At 40.5% G+C, this 17,105-nt stretch overlaps 1 pseudogene; it reads right to left on the bottom strand.

Annotated features, from left to right (window-relative positions):
• Positions 1 to 17,105, bottom strand: part of LOC122554919 — a 177,322-nt pseudogene that overhangs the window by 1,126 nt on the left and 159,091 nt on the right.

Raw genomic sequence — 17,105 nt, 5'->3', positions numbered from 1 at the left:
AAATGCAATTTCAGCTAAAACAGGAATGCAATCAGCTCTGCAAGCTTTGCAACTGAGACTGAAACTGGGAATTATAGTCTACATTAAGAAGGAAGTTTATTTCAAACCAGGGGAGAATCTTGAGGAGGACTGGACTTCCGCGTCAGCACCACATGGTCAGACGGCTCGCATGCTTTCTGGTGAAGAGCTTTGTGAAAGATACAATGATGTTGTCAGTGATTTTAGAGTTAAAGAATTACATTTACTGTATTATTTCATTAAAATATGTGCTTTAAAGATTTAATTAGACTGTGATATCACTTGGTGTTAGACTACTATTTTTGTTTCGATCTTTACTGATATTTTGGGTGGTTCGCCCCCTAACCCTGTTTTTCCCATAGGCTCCAATATTTATATTGTGTGATCTTCTATGACATGATGTCACACTGGAATGCAACTATCGCATTATTGGAGAACTATCTGTGGTAGACAGTGAAGAAGGCTTTCTAAGACTACAAGGGGACCTTGATTAAATGGGTCAATTGGCAGAAAAAAATGGCAAATGCAGCTTAATCTGGATAAATGTGAGGTATTGCATTTTGGTACAAGAAACAAGGATAGGTGTACAGTGGTGCCCTGAATAGTCTGGAAGCATAGAGGGATCTCGAGGTGCAGGTATATAATTCTTTGAAGTTTGCATAACATTTAGACCATTTAAGACAGAGCTCAGGAGAAACTTCTTCACCCAGAGAGTGGTGGCTGTGTGGAATGCTCTGCCGCAGAGGGCAGTGGAGGCCCACTCTCTGGATTCATTTAAGAAAGAGTTGGATAGAGCTCTCAAAGATAGTGGAATCAAGGGTTATGGAGATAAGGCAGGAACAGGATACTGATTAGGAATGATCAGCCATGATTATATTGAATGGCGGTGCAGGCTCGAAGGGCTGAATGGCCTACTCCTGCACCTATTGTCTATTGTCTATTGTCTATTGTCTATTGTCTAACATATAGACAAGGTGGTTAAAAAGGATTTTGGCATGCTTGCCTTCATTGCTCAGTCCTTTGAGTATAGGAATTGGGAAGTCATGTTGAGGTTGTAGAGGACATTGGTGAGGCCTCTGCTGGAATACTGTGTCCAGTTCTGGTTGCCCAATTATAGAAAGGTTATTATCAAGATGGAGAGGGTTATGAGAGATTTACCAAGATGTTGCCAGGTAAGGAAGGTTTGAGTTATAAAGAAAGGCTGGATAGGCTGGGGAGTTTTTCACTGCAGTGTAGGAGGTTGAGAGGCAATCTGATAGAAGCTTGTGAAATAATGAAAGGTATAGGTAGAGTTAATGGTAGTTGTCTTTTCCCTCCAATGGGGGATTTCAAGACAAGGGGGCACATTTTTAAGGTGAGAGGATAGAGATTTTATAAAGACATGGAGGCAAATGTTTTACACAGAGGATGGTTTGCATGTGGAATGAACTTCCTGAGAAAGTGGTGAATTTGGGTACAATTACAATGTTTAAAAGATAGATGCATGAAGAAGGAAGGTTTGGAGGGATATGGGCCAGGAGCAGGCATGTGGGACTAGCTTAGTTTGGGATTATGTTTGGCATGGGCTGATTGGACTGAAGGGTCTGTTTCCATGCTGTGTAATTCTATGGCTCTATAACATAATAATTCCAGTGATTAGTGAAGAGGGGTATAGAAAGTGCAGGGGCGAACCAAGAGAGAAATTAGGTAAATGGGCTTGATTTTATTGTCATTATGGAGATGTGATACAAGGACCTCAGAACTAAGAACTTAACATTCAGGAATATTTGACCTTTCAGAAAGATTAGAGGGATGGAAAAGGTGGTGGAGTAGCACTGTTAATAACAGATGAAATAAGGAGAGTTATGAGAGATGATCGAGGCTCAGAGGATAGAATCCATCTGGATGGAGATAAATAATAGCAAGGGAAGGAAGACATTTGTAGGAATAGTTTATAAACTACAAAGCAGTAGCTACACTGTAGGAAAAGCTAGAAATCAACAAATAAAGGAGCACATAAAAAGAAAAAAAAAGCAATAAAAATGGGTGACTTTAACCTTCATGTTGATTGGATTAATCACATTGGAAAGGGTAGCTTTGACAACAAATTCATACAGTGCATCAGGGACAGCTTCCTAGAGCAAGAATGTCATGGAACTAACCAGGGAACAGGCTACCTTGGATCTGATAACAGATAATTAGGCAGATTTAATAAATGGCCTCTCAGTATAAGATCCCTGGGAAGAAGGGATCTTAATATGAAAGAACATAATGTTTAGTTTCAGAGTTTGAAACTTAGGTCAGTAACAATGATGTTTAACTTAAGGATATTACAATGAATTGACAACAGTGTTAACTAACAGATAGACTAGAAGGAAAGTAAACATCCAAAATTTAAAAAGGTACTTCTTGACTTGCAGTAAAAATATATCTCAGTCAGGAGGCAAGATTCTAAGAGAGGGATAAACCAAATAAGGAAGTTAAGGAGTGTATAAATGTGAAATATTAAGGAGACAAAAGTTAGTAATAGTCCCGAAGACTGGGGTAAAGTCAGATTCCAGCAAAGCAGGAGTAAAGAGATAATAAAGGGAGAGAAAATAAACAACAATGACTCAATAACATGGAATATAAAAACTGACAATAAGGGGGGTGTGGAACCCAGGAAGATAGTGAGGAAAGAGATCAATCTGAGACTGATACAGTTGAGAAAAGAAGCAAGTCAAACAGTCAGGGCAGGCAGGGACAAAGCAGAGAACAAGGTAGGACTGATAAGTTAAACTGCATTTATTTCAATGCAAGAGGCCTAACAGGGCATGGTTAGGAATATGGGACTGGGTTATCACAGCAATTACAGAAACATGACTCAGGAATGGACATAATTGGCAGCTTCATGTTCCAGGATACAAATGCTATAGGAAGGGTAGAAAGGGATGTAAGAGAGGAGGGGGAGTGGCAGTTTTTGTAAGGGATAGCATTACACCTGTGTTTAGGGAGGATATTCCAGAAATACATCCAGGGAAGTTATTTGGGTGGAACTGAGAAATAAGAAAGGGATGATCACCTTATTGGGATTATATTACAGACTCCCTAATAGTCAGTAGGAAATTGAGAAACAAAGTTGTAAGGAGATTTCAGTTATCTGTAAGGATAATAGGGTAGTTATAGTAGGGGATTTTAACTTTCTGGACATAGACAGGGACTGCCATAGTGTTAAAGGTTTGGATGGAGAGGGATTTTCTGATTTAGTATGTGGATGTACCTGTTAGGGAAGGTGCAAAACTTGACATACTCTTGGAAAATAAGGCAGGGCAGGTGACTGAGGTGTCAGTGGGGGAAACCTTGGGGCTAGTGACCATAATTCCATTAGATTTAAAATAGTGATGGAAAAGGATAGACCAGATCTAAAAGTTGAAGTTCTAAATTTGAGTAAGGCTAATTTTGACAGTATTAGGCAACAACTTTCAAAAGCTGATTGGGGGACAGATGTCTGCAAGTAAAGGGACAGCTGAAAAATGAGAAGCCTTCAGACATGAGATAATGAGAGTCCAGAGACAGGATATTCCTGTTAGGGTGAAAGGAAAGGCTGGTAGGTGTAGGGAATGCTGGATGACTAAAGAAACTGAGGGTTTGGTTAAGGAAAAAAAGGAAGGATATGTCATATATAGACAGGATAGATCGAGTGAATCTTTAGAAGAGTATAAAGGCAGTAGGAGTATAGTTAAGAGGGAAATCAGGAGGGCAAAAGGGGAACATGAGATAGCTTTGGCAAATAGAGTTAAGGAGAATCCAAAGGGTTTTTACAAATACATTTAGGACAAAGGGTAACGGGGGAGAGAATAGGGCCCCTCAAAGATCAGCAAGGCAGCCTTTGCGTGGAGCCGCAGGAGATGGGGGAGATACTAAATGAGTATTTTGCATCAGTGTTTACTGTGGAAAAGGATATGGAAGATATAGAATGTGGGAAAATAGATGGTGACATCTCAAAAAATGCCCATATTACAGAGGAGGAAGTGCTGTATGTCTTGAAACACATAAATGTGGATAAATCCCCAGGACCTGATCAGGTGTATCCAAGAACTCTGTGGGAAGCTCGGGAATTGATTGCTGTGCCCCTTGCTCAGATATTTGTATCATCGAAAGTCACAGTGAGGTGCTTGGCTAATGTGGTACCATTATTTAAGAAAGGTTGTAAGGCTAAGCCAGGGAACTATAGACCGGTGAGCCTGACTTCGGTGGTGGGCAAGTTGTTGGAGGGAATCTTGAGGGATAGGATTTACACATATTTGGAAAGGCAAGGACTGATTAAGGATAGTCAACATGGCTTTGTGCATGGGAAATCATGTCTCATGAATTTGATTGAATTTTTTGAAAAAGAAAAAGTAACAAAGAGGATTGATGAAGGCAGAGCATTGGACGTGATCTATATAGACTTCAATAATGCGCTTGACAAGGTTCCTCATGGGAGACTGGTTAGCAAGGTTAGAACTCATGGAATACAGGGAGAGCTAGCAATTTGAATACAGGACTGGCTTGAAGGTAAAAGACAGAGTGTGGTAGTGGAGAGTTGTTTTTCAGACTGGAGGTCTGTGACCAGTGGAGTGCCACAAGGATCGGTGCTCCACTTTTTGTTATTTATATAAATGATTTGGATATGAGCATAAGAGGTACAGTTAGTAAGTTTGCAGATGACACCAAAATTGGAGGTATAGTGGACAGCAAAGAAGGTTACCTCAGATTACAATGGGATCTTGATCAAATGGGCCAATGGGCTGAGGAGTGGCAGATGGAATTTAATTGAGATAAATGCAAGGTGCTATATTTTGGGAAAACAAATTTTAGCAGGTCTCATACACTTAACAATAAGATCCTAGGGAGTGTTGCTGAACAAAGAGATCTTGGAGTGCAGGTTCATAGCTCCTTGAAAGTAGAGTTGCAGGTAGATAGGATAGTGAAGAAGGCGTTTGGTATGCGTTTCTTAATTGATCAGATCGGAGTTGGGAGGTCATATTGTGGCTGTACAGGATATTGGTTAGGCCACTTTTGGAATATTGCGTGTAATTCTGGTATCCTTCCTCTCAGAAGGATGTTGTAAAACTTGAAAGGGTTCAGAAAAGATTTACAAGGAGGTTGCCAGCGTTGGAGGATTTGAGCTATAGGGAGAGGCTGAACAGACTGGGGCTGTATTCCCTGAAGCATCGAAGGCTGATGGATGACCTTATAGAGGTTTATAAAATCATGAAGGACATGGAAAGGATAAATAGACAAAGTCTTTCCCCTGGGGTGGGGGAGTCAAGAATCCGAGGGCATAGATTTAGGGAGAGGGGAAAGATATAAAAGAGAGCTAAGCGGCAATTTATTCATGCAGAAGGTGGTGCATGTATGGAATGAGCTGCCAGAGGAAATGGTGGAGGCTGGTACAATTGCAACATTTGAAAGGCATCTGGATGGGTATATGAACAGGAAGGGTTTAGAGGGATATGGCCCAACTGCTGGCAAATGGGACTAGATTAGGTTGGGATATCTGGTCGGCGTGGACAAGTTAGACTGAAGGGTATGTTTCCATGCTGTACATCTCTATGACTCTATGATTTTATGAAATGGCAGAAGATTTAAATAGATATTTTGCAGCAGTCTTTCAGTTGGAAGATACTCTGAACATCCCATTAACACTAACGGGGCTAAAGGTAGATAAGCCCTGATGGTTTGCTACATCGGATCTGAAAAGAGGTGGCTACTGAGAGAGTGGATGCATTGACTGAAATATTCTAAAATCCTTCGACTCTGGATAAGTACCAGAGCAGTGGAAAACTGCTAATGTGACATTCCTATTCAAAAAGGGATTGAGGCATAGAAAGCAGGTAACAATACGTTAATCTGCTTAAAATCTATTGTTGGAAAAGTTTTGGAAAGTCCTAATCTAATCAAGCAGGGGCAGCATAACTTCATGAAAGGGAAATCGTGTCTGACTAAATTATTCAAGTTTGTTTGAGTAAGTCTCAATCAGAGTGGATAGAGGGGAGCCAGTAGATGTGTTGCATTTGGACTTCCAGAAGGCACTCAACAGGTTCTTCATAAAATGTTAAGTCAAAATATAAGATCCCACAGTATTAGAGGTAGTACACTAGCATAGATAGAGAATTGACTAATGGGCAGGAAACAGCGAGTGGGAATAAGAGATTCTTTTTTCAGATTGGTGACCTGTGACCTGTGACCTGTGGGGTTCAATTGGGATCAGTAATGGAAGCACAACTATTTCCAATATAGATTACTGATTTGGAAGAAGAAAATGAATGTAAGTTGCAAGAGGGATACAAAGAGTTTACAGTGATATTGACAGGTTAGGTAAGCAGGTAAGAAATTGACAAATGGAGTATTATGTAGGAAAATGAAAAGTTGTTCATTTTGGAAGGGAGAACAAGTGAATATTATTTAAATGAGAAAACCTGCAGAAAGTTGCAATGCAAAGGACTTAGACATACTTGCACATGAAACAGAGAAAGCAGACACACAGTACAGCAACTAATCAGGAAGTCAAATAGAATGTTGACCCTTATTTAAAGGGAGTTTGAGTGTAAGAGTAGGGAAGTCTTACTGAAACTGTATAAGGTGCTGGTGAGAACACATGTGGAGTACTGTGAGTGGTTTTGGTCACCCTATTTAGACAATAGAACATAGAAAAGTACAGCACAGAACAGGCCCTTCAGTCCACTATGTTGTACGAAGGATTATTCCTAATTTAAACTAAACTAACCTAACCTATGCACCCCTCAATTAACTGCTGGCCACGTGCAGGTCCAGAGGTCACTTGTATGACCCAAATGACTCTGTTTTCACCACCACCGCTGGCAATGCATTCCATGCATTCACAATTCTATGTGTAAAGAACCTACCGCTCACCTCTCCTCTATACCTTCCCCCTACCATCTTATATCTATGACCCCTCATGCCAGTCAGTCCTGCCCTTGGGAAAAGTCTCTGGCTATTGGCTCTATCCATGCCTCTCATTACCTGTATACCTCGATCACGTCACCTCTCTTCCTCCTTCTCTCCAGAGAAAAAAGTCTGAGCTTAGTTAACCTCTCTTCGTAAGACAAGCGCTCCAGTCCAGCAGCATCTTGGTAAACCTTCTTTGTACCCTCTCCAAAATCTTTCCTGTAATAGGGCAACCGGAACTGGACATAATATTCCAAGTGTAGTCTCACTAGGGTTTTGTAGAGCTGCAGTAAAACCTTGCGATATTAGTGAGAGAGGGTAATATCTTTTTGTGGCTAGTTGGTGTTCATGTATCCTGGTGGCTAGTTTTCTGCCTGTTTGTCCAATGTAGTGTTTGTTACAGTCCATGCACGGTATTTTGGAAATGACATTAGTTTTCCTTGTTGTCTGTATAAGGTCTTTCAATTTCATTAGCTGCTGTTTTAGTGTGTTGGTGGGTTTGTGGGCTACCATGATGCCAAGGGGTCTGAGTAGTTTGGCAGTCATTTCCGAGATGTCTTTGATGAACTCTCTCACTAGTATCCTCACATACGGATGAGGAAGGACACCACTTCGATTGGGACAACACATCCATCCTTGAACAAGCCAAGCAAAGGCATGCACAAAAATTCCTAGAAGCATGGCATTCCAACCGGAACTCTATCAACAAACACATTGAGTTAGACCCCATCTACCACCCCCTGAGAAAAGGAACAGGAAGTGACTTCACCACAGGAAATGATATCACCAACCCAAAGAAACCCAAAGATAAAATAGAAAGCAGAAATTTTCAGCATTGCTTCACCTAAGACCCACTGAAGATGTTGACGGGGAATGTCCTGAAGAAGGGCTTATGCCCGAAACGTCGATTCTCCTGTTCCCTGGATGCTGCCTGACCTGCTGCGCTTTTCCAGCAACACATTTTCACCACTGAAGATGTTACCTAGTAGGGTAACGAAATGTCTGTAAATGAATCTTCCAGCTCAGCAAGCAAACCTACATCCAAAAGCAAAGAAAATGCTGAAAAAATGCTGGCTGGCAAGATTTGGGAGAATCCCAAGTTATTCTACTAGTTTCTCCATAAAACCACAGACTATTAGATATAGGAGCTTAAGATATAGATGATTCAGCCCATTGATTCTGTTCCACAATTCAATCCTGGCTAATATGTTTCTCAACCCTACTGTCCTGCCTTCCCCTCATAACTCTTGATCTCTTTACTAATCAAGCTATCTCCTATATATCGCTGAATTAAATACACTCAATGACTTGGCCTCCATGGCCTTCTGCAGCAATGAGTTTCACAGATTCACCACCCTCTGGCTGAAGAAATTCCTCCTCATCTCAGTTCTAAAAAGTCAGCCTTTCACTCTGAGGCTGTGCCCTTGGGTCTGAGTCTCTCCTACTCCTAAAAACATCTTCTCCAAGTCCTTCTCTATCCAGGTCTCTAAGTGTCCATGAAATTGCTCTTTATCCTTCTAAACTCCATCGAGTACAGAACCAGAATCCTTAATCGGCCCTTGTATGACAAGCCCTTTGTTCCCAGGATCATATTCATGAATCTTCTCTGGAGCCCTACCGAGACCAGCACATCCTTCCTTAGAAATGGGACCCAAATCTGCTCACAATATTCTAAATGTGGTCTGACCAGAACTTTAAACAGCCTCAGCAGTACAATCTTACTTTTATCTTCTACCTGACTTGAAATGAATGCTAAGATGTGGAGGTGCCAATGTTGGACTGGTTTGAACAAAATCAGAAGTCACATGACACTGGGTTATAGTCCAATAGGTTTATTTGAAATCACAATCCTGATGAAGGAGCAATGCTCCAAAAGCTTGTCATTTCAAATAAAGCTATTGGACTACAACTGGTGTCATGTGACTTCTGAAATGCATGCTAACATTGCATTTATCACCCTAACTGCCAACTGTTAACCTTCGGAGAATCTTTAACTGGGACTCCTAATGTCCTTGGTATTGCAGATTTCCAAAGCATTTACCAATGTGAAAATAGTCCTTGCCTCTACTCTTCGTGCCTAAATGCATTACCTCACGCTTTCCCACATTGTGTTCCATCGGCCACTTCTTTGTCCACTCTCCCAGCCTGCCCAAGTCCTTCTGCAGCCTTCCTTTTTTTTAGCACGACCTGCCCATCCACCCATCTTTTGTCATAACCAAAGAGAATACCAGGGAAGGAGTTGGTTCATTCAGGATCAATGTGAAAATCTGTGCAAGAAGCTGGAGGACAATGGTAGAACGTTAAATGAGAGCCTCACATCTTTTTTTGAGAAAGAGGATGCAAGTACAGAATTCAAGAAGGTGGACTGTGAAGTTTTTGAGTAGACTGAAATAAGAAATGAGGAAGTACTGGAGACTTTGGTGAGTTTTAAAAATTTATTAATCTCCAGGTCCAGATGAGACAAGGAAGGAAATAATAGCAGCCCTGACCCAAATTTGTTAATCTTCTCTGGCCATAAGTGATGAATCAAGAGGGCGGGAGGACAGCTAATGTAGTTCCACTTTTCAAGAAGAGTGGTAGAGATAAACCAGTGAGTCTCACATTAGTGGTAGGAAAACTATTGGGGAAAATTCTAAAGAAGAGAATTAATCTCTACTTGGAGAGCCAAAGTTGGATCAGAGACAGTCAGCGAAATCATGCCTCCAACAAATTTCATCAAATTTTTCAAGGAAGTGACCAAGTGTGCAGATGAGGGGAGGGCAGTTAATATAATTTGTATGGATTTCAGCAAGGCCCTTGACAAGGTCCCACATGGGAAGCTGATAAAGAAGGCAAAAGCACATGGAATTCAGGGTAATTTGGCAAGTTGGATCCAAAATTGACTTAGTGACAGGAGACAGAGAGTGGTGGTTGAAGGCTGTGCATGTGACTGGAGCCAGGGATCAGTGCTGGGTAAATAAAAACCAAAAGATCTACAGACGCTGTAAATCAGAAACAAAACCAGAAATTGTTGGACTAGCTCAGCAGTCTGGCAACATCTGTGTAGAAAAATCAGAGTTAACGTTTTGGATTGAGTGACCTGTCCTCAGAACCTTCTTCAGACCCTTTCTAAGTTCTGAGGACAGGTCACTCAATCCAAAACGTTAACTCTGATTTCTCTCCATAGATGCTGCCAGATCTGCTGAGCTTTTCTAACAATTTCTGTTTTTGTTGGTGATCAATGCTGGTTCCCTATTGTTTGTGATATTTATCAATGATGTAGATAAGAATAATGGGGTAAATGATAAATAAGTTTGCAGACTACACAAAGAATGGCTGAATGACAGTGAGGAGGAAGGCCTCAGGTTACAGGAGAATAGAAACCATTTGGTCAGATGGCAGATCAATGGCAGATGGAGGTTAACTCTGATAATTATGAAGTGGGGCACTTTGGAAGAAGGAACATGAAAAGGGTGTACTCAATGAATGGTAGAATAGTTGGAAGCTCAGAGGGATCGTGAGATGCTTGTCCACAGATCCTTGATGGTGGCAGGACAGGTTAATAGGGTCATTAAAAAGGCATGCGGGATGTTTGCCTTTATCAGTTGAGGCATAGATTATAAGAGCATGGAAGTTATTTTGGAGCTGTACAGGACTTTGGTTAGGCCACAGCTGGAATACTGTGCACAGTTCTGGTCACCATACTCTAGGAAGTGATTACACTGGAGGTGGTGCAGAGGAGATTCACCAGAATGTTGCCTGGGATGGAGCATTTCAGCAATGAAGACAGGTTTGGATAAACGTGAAAGTTGTTTACATTAGTTCAGAGCAGAATTAGGACAAACCTGATTGAGATGTTTAAGATCATGAGAGGCATGAACAAGGTGAACAGAAAGCAACTGTTCCCCTTAGCTGAAGGCGACTTCAAGAACTTTTAATGTGAAAAGGAGGAAGTTCAGACAGGATTTGAGGAAAAGATTTTTCACCTAGAAGTTTGTGGGATTCTGGCACTGCCTGAGAGAGTAGTTGAGGCTGGTAACCTCACAATCTTGAAAAAGTACTTGGATAAACATTTGAAATGTCATAACACTCAAGGCTGTAGGTCGAATGTGGGACAACAGGACTCGTCTTGATATGAGTGCAATACAGACTAGCTTCTTCATACAGTATAATTGTGTGATTCTAGCTGTGTAACCACCCCCTTGCAGTAAGGTTTGTACCCTTCTGAATGTTAACCACTTGCTGGAATCAAACATTTTTAATAAAGTTATTGGATAACATCCCTGTCACCTTTTCAAAACAGGGTGATATGGAAACAAGATTACTGGCCTTTCTTGTCCAAAGCTCTACCAATGATCCCACAAAAAGCACATCTGACAAAAGTTGCAAAAAGACCAATTTCTGCTGGTTTTGTCTTCTAATCTCTCAGCTTGTTCCAAATGGATTTGTGGACAATGGGTGGTGGTGAATGAGGTAGCTAGAAACTCACAGCACAACGTGACTTCAATCCCAGAAATACTTAAATTAATAGTTTTGCAAAATTATCAGTTAAAAATTTGTCAACTATTTAAAACGCAATATTTTCTTAGATTTCCTATAAAATAAAATCTAATATTTGCATGCAAATACCAGGCAGACACTTTTGGGCTGTGGGATTGAGATGACAGAAGGAAGAATGCAGAACAGCTTTTCCCTTTTGAATACATCTGCATCCATACACGTGTTGATAGCATACTTCATTTGGACCACAGTAAGCGTGAAATAAATCAGATCACTCATCGAGTTTTATATGTAACTGCCACATTAAAAGCACACATTACTCCAGCCAACATTTCCACTCCCTTGCCATTAACTTTATTCCTCTTCCAGCTACATTGTTTGAAATGATTTACAATCTTTCCAAAAACCTCAAGCGCTCCATTCCATGCAGTTGAATTTAAAATCACAATTCCTGGTCATTACCAAGGACTGCATAATTCGACTATTGGATACATTTGCTCACATATCACCATCATTGTCACTGAAGCTCTCAACCATGCTTTAGGGACCTCTCCAATTACTTACTCAATGGCTGCCCAAAGTGTGCAAGTTCCAATGTGTCCAAGTGTTATCGCCCACACACTGTCCTGCACAAAACCCCAGTTATTCATCATTCCTGTGCTCACAGTCCTCTAATAAGTCAGTCTTAAATTCTTTGTTGTAATGTACAAATATCTCCATCTTTCATTGTATTCTCTCACTTACATCTTCTTATGCCCTAGATCTCTTTCATGGAATTTGTCTTAAATCTATCACTCCTCAATATGTAGCTATGCCCCCTCATACAAGCTGACTTCATCACTGTCTACCCTATCCACTCCTCTGATCATCTTGTATCTCTCTATCAAATCCCCTCTTAGCCTTCTTTCCGATGAGAACAGACCCAAATCTCTCAGCCTTTCCTCATAAGACCTTCCCTCCAGACCAGGCAACATCCTGGTAAATCTCCTCTGCACCTTTTCCAACGCTTCCACATCCTTCCCGAAATATGGCGACCAGAACTGTACACAACATTCCAAGTGTGGCCGCACTAGCGTTTTGTATAGTTGCAGCATGACATTGTAGCTCCGGAACTCAATCCCTCTACCAATGAAACCTAACACACCGTATGCCTTCTTAACAGCACTATCAACCTGGGTGGCAACTTTCAGGGATCTATGTACATGGATTCTTAGATCCCTCTGCACATCCACACTACCAAGAATCTTTCCATTGACCCAGTACTCTGCCTTCCTGTTATTCTTCCCAAAGTGCATCACCTCACATTTAGCTGCATTGAACTCCATGTGCCACCTATCAGCCCAATTCTGCAGTTTATCCATGTAAGCATTGAGATGGACTTGGATATCCTTGTAAATTAATCACACAAAATCAACATGCAGCTACAACAAGCAATAATGTCAAATGAGATGTCAGCTTATATTACAAAGGGATAGGAATGTAAGAATAAATAAGCTATTGTGGTTGTATAGGGCCTGACTGAGATCATACCTGCAGTATAATGTATAGTTTTGGTAAACACTTCCATAGGGAACACATATTTGCCTCAGAGTGCAATGAAGGTTGATTTGACTGATTCCTGGGATGACAGTACTCTTCAGTCGATTAAGAACAGTGGGAAATCAGAAGATTGGGAGGGATACAAAAGCAAACAGAGGATAACAAAGAGTGTAATAAGAAAGGAGAGGATCAAATGGTTGATTTGACTGATTCCTGGGATGACAGTACTCTTCAGTTGATTACGGTTATGTTCTCTGGATTTCAAAAAATGAAGGTTGATCCCACTGTGACATATTAAATTATTAAGGGGCTTTACAGAGTAGATGCTGGGAGAATGTTTCTTTTATTTTGAAGTAGGGGGTCGTAACTATCAGAATATGAGGTCAACTAAAAGTTGTGGATCTTTAAGAGGGATGTGGATGTTCAAACGATGAGACTATTTCAGCTCTTGAGGAAGTAACAAGTAATACGGGGAAAGGAGAACTTGTATCTATAATGTACATGGATCTCGAAAAGGCTTTTGACGAGGTGCCACATCATATACAAAATCAAAGTCCACAGGATGGAGCTAAGGTGTTATGAAGGATAGAGGATTTGTTAGTTAAAATCATGAAATAGAAGGGACAAATTTGAGTGGCAAGTTCAAACCAGGAGAATGCCACAGGATTATTGCTAGGGTGTCAATTTACAATGAAATCAATGACTTAGGTATGAGGTTCCTAAATTAATAGATTACATAAAGATAGGTAGAAAAGTAACTTATGAGAAGGACATTAAGGTTTATGAAGAGATTTAAACAGATTAATTGAGTAGACAAAAAAAATTGGCAGAGGTACCATAATGTAGGAAGTGCAATTTGAAGACTACTTGAAGAGATTTCAGAATTCTGAGGTTGCGGGATCTCTTGATGCTGGTACACCAATCAGAAAAGTTAGTTTGCAGGTACAGTAAATGAATAGGAAGGCAAATAGAATGTTGTTGTTTATTGCAAAGAAAATTGAACATAAATGTTGGGATATTTTACTGTTGTTGTGTTGGTGATTTGTAAGGCCACATCTGGTATACTATGAACAGTTTTGGTTTCCTTACTTAAAGGTTTTAAGAACATAGCAAACTTTTCAGAGAAAATTCACAAGACTGATTCCTGGGATGAAGGGATGAGAGAAGATTGTACAAGTTGGGTCTATATTCATTTTAGAAAAATGAGAAACGGTCTTGTTCAAACATACAGATGTGATTTAAATGGAATTGATTGGGCAGACTTGATTGGGTGGAAGCTGACAGGATGTTTCTCTTTGTGGGAGAGGTCAGAAATAGGTAAAGCAGTTTAAAACTGTTTAAGAATGAAATAAGTATTTTTCTCTCAGAGGGGCACTGGTCTATAGAATTCTCTTGCCTAGAGAGGAATGGAGGCCAGGTCATTAAATAATTTTCAGCCTGAGTTGGGGAGGTTCTTGATTGACAAAAGAGTCTAGGGTTACAGTGGGTAAATGGGAAAGTGGGATTGAGGCCATATTCAGATCAGCCATGATCCTATCAAATGGTAGAGCAGGCTCAACGGGACAAATGGCCAACTCTTGCTATCAATTTGAATGTTCTTAAGTCAGGGATCAATAGATTTACAGACACTAAATCAGTCAAGAGATATGGGGCACTGTCTTGTGTGTTGGATGCCAGGACCCCTCCCCACCCCACCCCCCGAGTAAACTTAAGGAGGAGATAGAAAGATTTTCAATCAGTACTGGGTTGAAGGGTTGTGGAGAGCAGATGGGGAAGTGGAGTCGAGGCTGAGATTAATCAGCTATGATCCTTAAAATGGCAGAATAGGCTTGAGTGGCTGAATTGACTACTCCTGCTCCTGGTTCCTATGTTCTTGTATTCAGATGTAGACCATACAGGTCCAACCTTCTCCAGAAACAATCCCAGTGATCCAGGAATTCAGAACCTCCATCCTGCACCAACTGTGTCTAGTTCACCTGTCTATATCCCTCTGCAGCTGCTTTGTGTCATCTTCATCACTTGCCTTCTCGCCTATTTTCTTGTCACCCACAAACATGACAATAGTACATTCACTTTCCTGAACCAAGTCACTAACATATATTATAAATAATTGTAGCCCCAGCACTGATCACTGTGGAACTCCATGACTTAGAGGTTATCATCCCTAATTTTCCTTGAGAAAGTGATATTCTTTTGCCATTGCAATCTATGCAGTGTAGGTATACCCACAGCCTTGTCAAGGGAGTTGAAACGTGGAGAGTTGACCCCGATTCTCATTGACACCAGAATTGTTTGGGCTCTTGAAGGCTATACTGATGTGCTGCAGCCTCAGTCATTGAACATGGAAATTGTTGTAGAGCCTCCTCTCCTGTTAGTTGTTTAAATGACCAACACAATTCACAGTTGGATGTGGCAGTACTACAGAGCTTGGATGTGATCCAAGTTATGGGATTACTTAGTTCTGTCTATTGTCTACTGTTTCCATTGCTTGGCATGCAAATCCTGTTTTGGCACCTCATTTCTTGGTATGCCTGGTGCAGCTCCTGGCATGCCCTCCTACACTCTTCATTGAACTAGGTTGATCTTCTGGCTTGATGGTAGAATGGAATGGGAAACATGCTGTGCCATGAGTTTAGAAATTGTGCTTCAATAAAATTCTGCTGCAGTTGATGGCCCTCAGCCCTTTTTGAACATCTGATTTTAAGTTGCAAAATCTGTTTAAAATCTATCCCAATTAGAATGGTGGTAGTGCCACATACATGACGGAAGGGTGGAAGGCTACTTTTATTTTTCTGGTAAGGGCTTTAAAACAGTTCAAGAATTTTTAGATGATAGTATTTCATAAATTGGAACAGACAACTGAGTGTCAAAGGTGAAGGCAGATTTTTGATACTTATCATCCAACCAAGGTTAATGGATTTATTTTGGAACTTTTAGATGTAATAAGGATTGCTTAGCTCTCTTCAAACATGATTAGACTATTGTCATGGCTGCTAACTGCTCCTCAAGTTTCCCACTTCCTATTGTATGTGAAGGCATCGACTCTTTTCTGAAGTAAGGTTATCCTCTTAACCTTACCATTTGCTCATTATCCATGTCAGCCATAGCACCACACAGATAGTATAATGGCATTTTTATCAAACCATATCACTGAAGATGCTTTAACATTCATTTCTTGCTTTTTGTACTCACTTGTTTGGATTTACAGACTTCCAGCACAAACATTCCAGCAATGATTGAATTGGGATCTTCCTGAGCTACTGAGTTGACAGTGTCATTTGCTCCAATAACCAATACCAAATCAGTTTCTAAAAAATAAGGTAATTATTTAGAAGTAAGTAATAAAAAACAACACCTGCATTATCCTTTTCAAGTTTGTTACATCTCCCTGGGATAGTATGCTGGAAATCAAACACTACTATTTCCAGAGTCATCGCAAAAATTAAAGATTTTTAAAAGTACAAGTAAGGAAATACAAAATTCCCAGACTTACCTGTCTTTCAGACCGTGGTTGACAGAAAGAACAGGCCAGGTTTCTGTACTTAGCAGGTTTCTGTACTATTTATTACAAATTAATAGATTCTAGTTACAAATAAACAATTATGACCCAATGACATGGGGAGGCAATGGCCTAGTGGTATTATCACTGGATTGTTAATCCAGAGACACGGGCAACATTCTGGGGACCTCGGTTCAAATCCCACCATGGCGGGTGATGGAATTTGAATTTAATAAATATCTGGAATTAACGGTCAAATGATTGCCACAAATCCATTGCCAACTGTAGGAAAAACCCATCTGGTTCACTAATGCCCTTTAGGGAAGGAAGCTGTCATCCTTACCTGGTGAGGCCTACATTGTGACTCTAGACCCACAGCAATATGGTTGGCTCTTAACTGCTGTAGGGGCAATTAATTCCTAACCTAGCCAGCAATGCCCTCATCTCGTGAATGAATTTTTTAAAAATTACCAAATAAATCTCTAGATTTATAAATCTTATAAAATTCTCCTCACACATAAATACTAACACAAAAACACATGGGTGATATGGGCAGAGGGAAAGATTGGGGAGGCAGTTCAATGTTGCCTGTTCATGGGATTTGCTGAGATTATCCTTTAACCTTATCAGGACTTGCTGCTTCTTGATCTTCCTCTTC

Source organism: Chiloscyllium plagiosum, chromosome 1 (genome assembly GCF_004010195.1).
Source record: "Chiloscyllium plagiosum isolate BGI_BamShark_2017 chromosome 1, ASM401019v2, whole genome shotgun sequence".
Taxonomy (NCBI): Eukaryota; Metazoa; Chordata; class Chondrichthyes; order Orectolobiformes; family Hemiscylliidae; genus Chiloscyllium; species Chiloscyllium plagiosum.
Note: the sequence above shows the minus strand (reverse complement) of the source record. Positions and strands in the feature narration are given on the sequence as shown.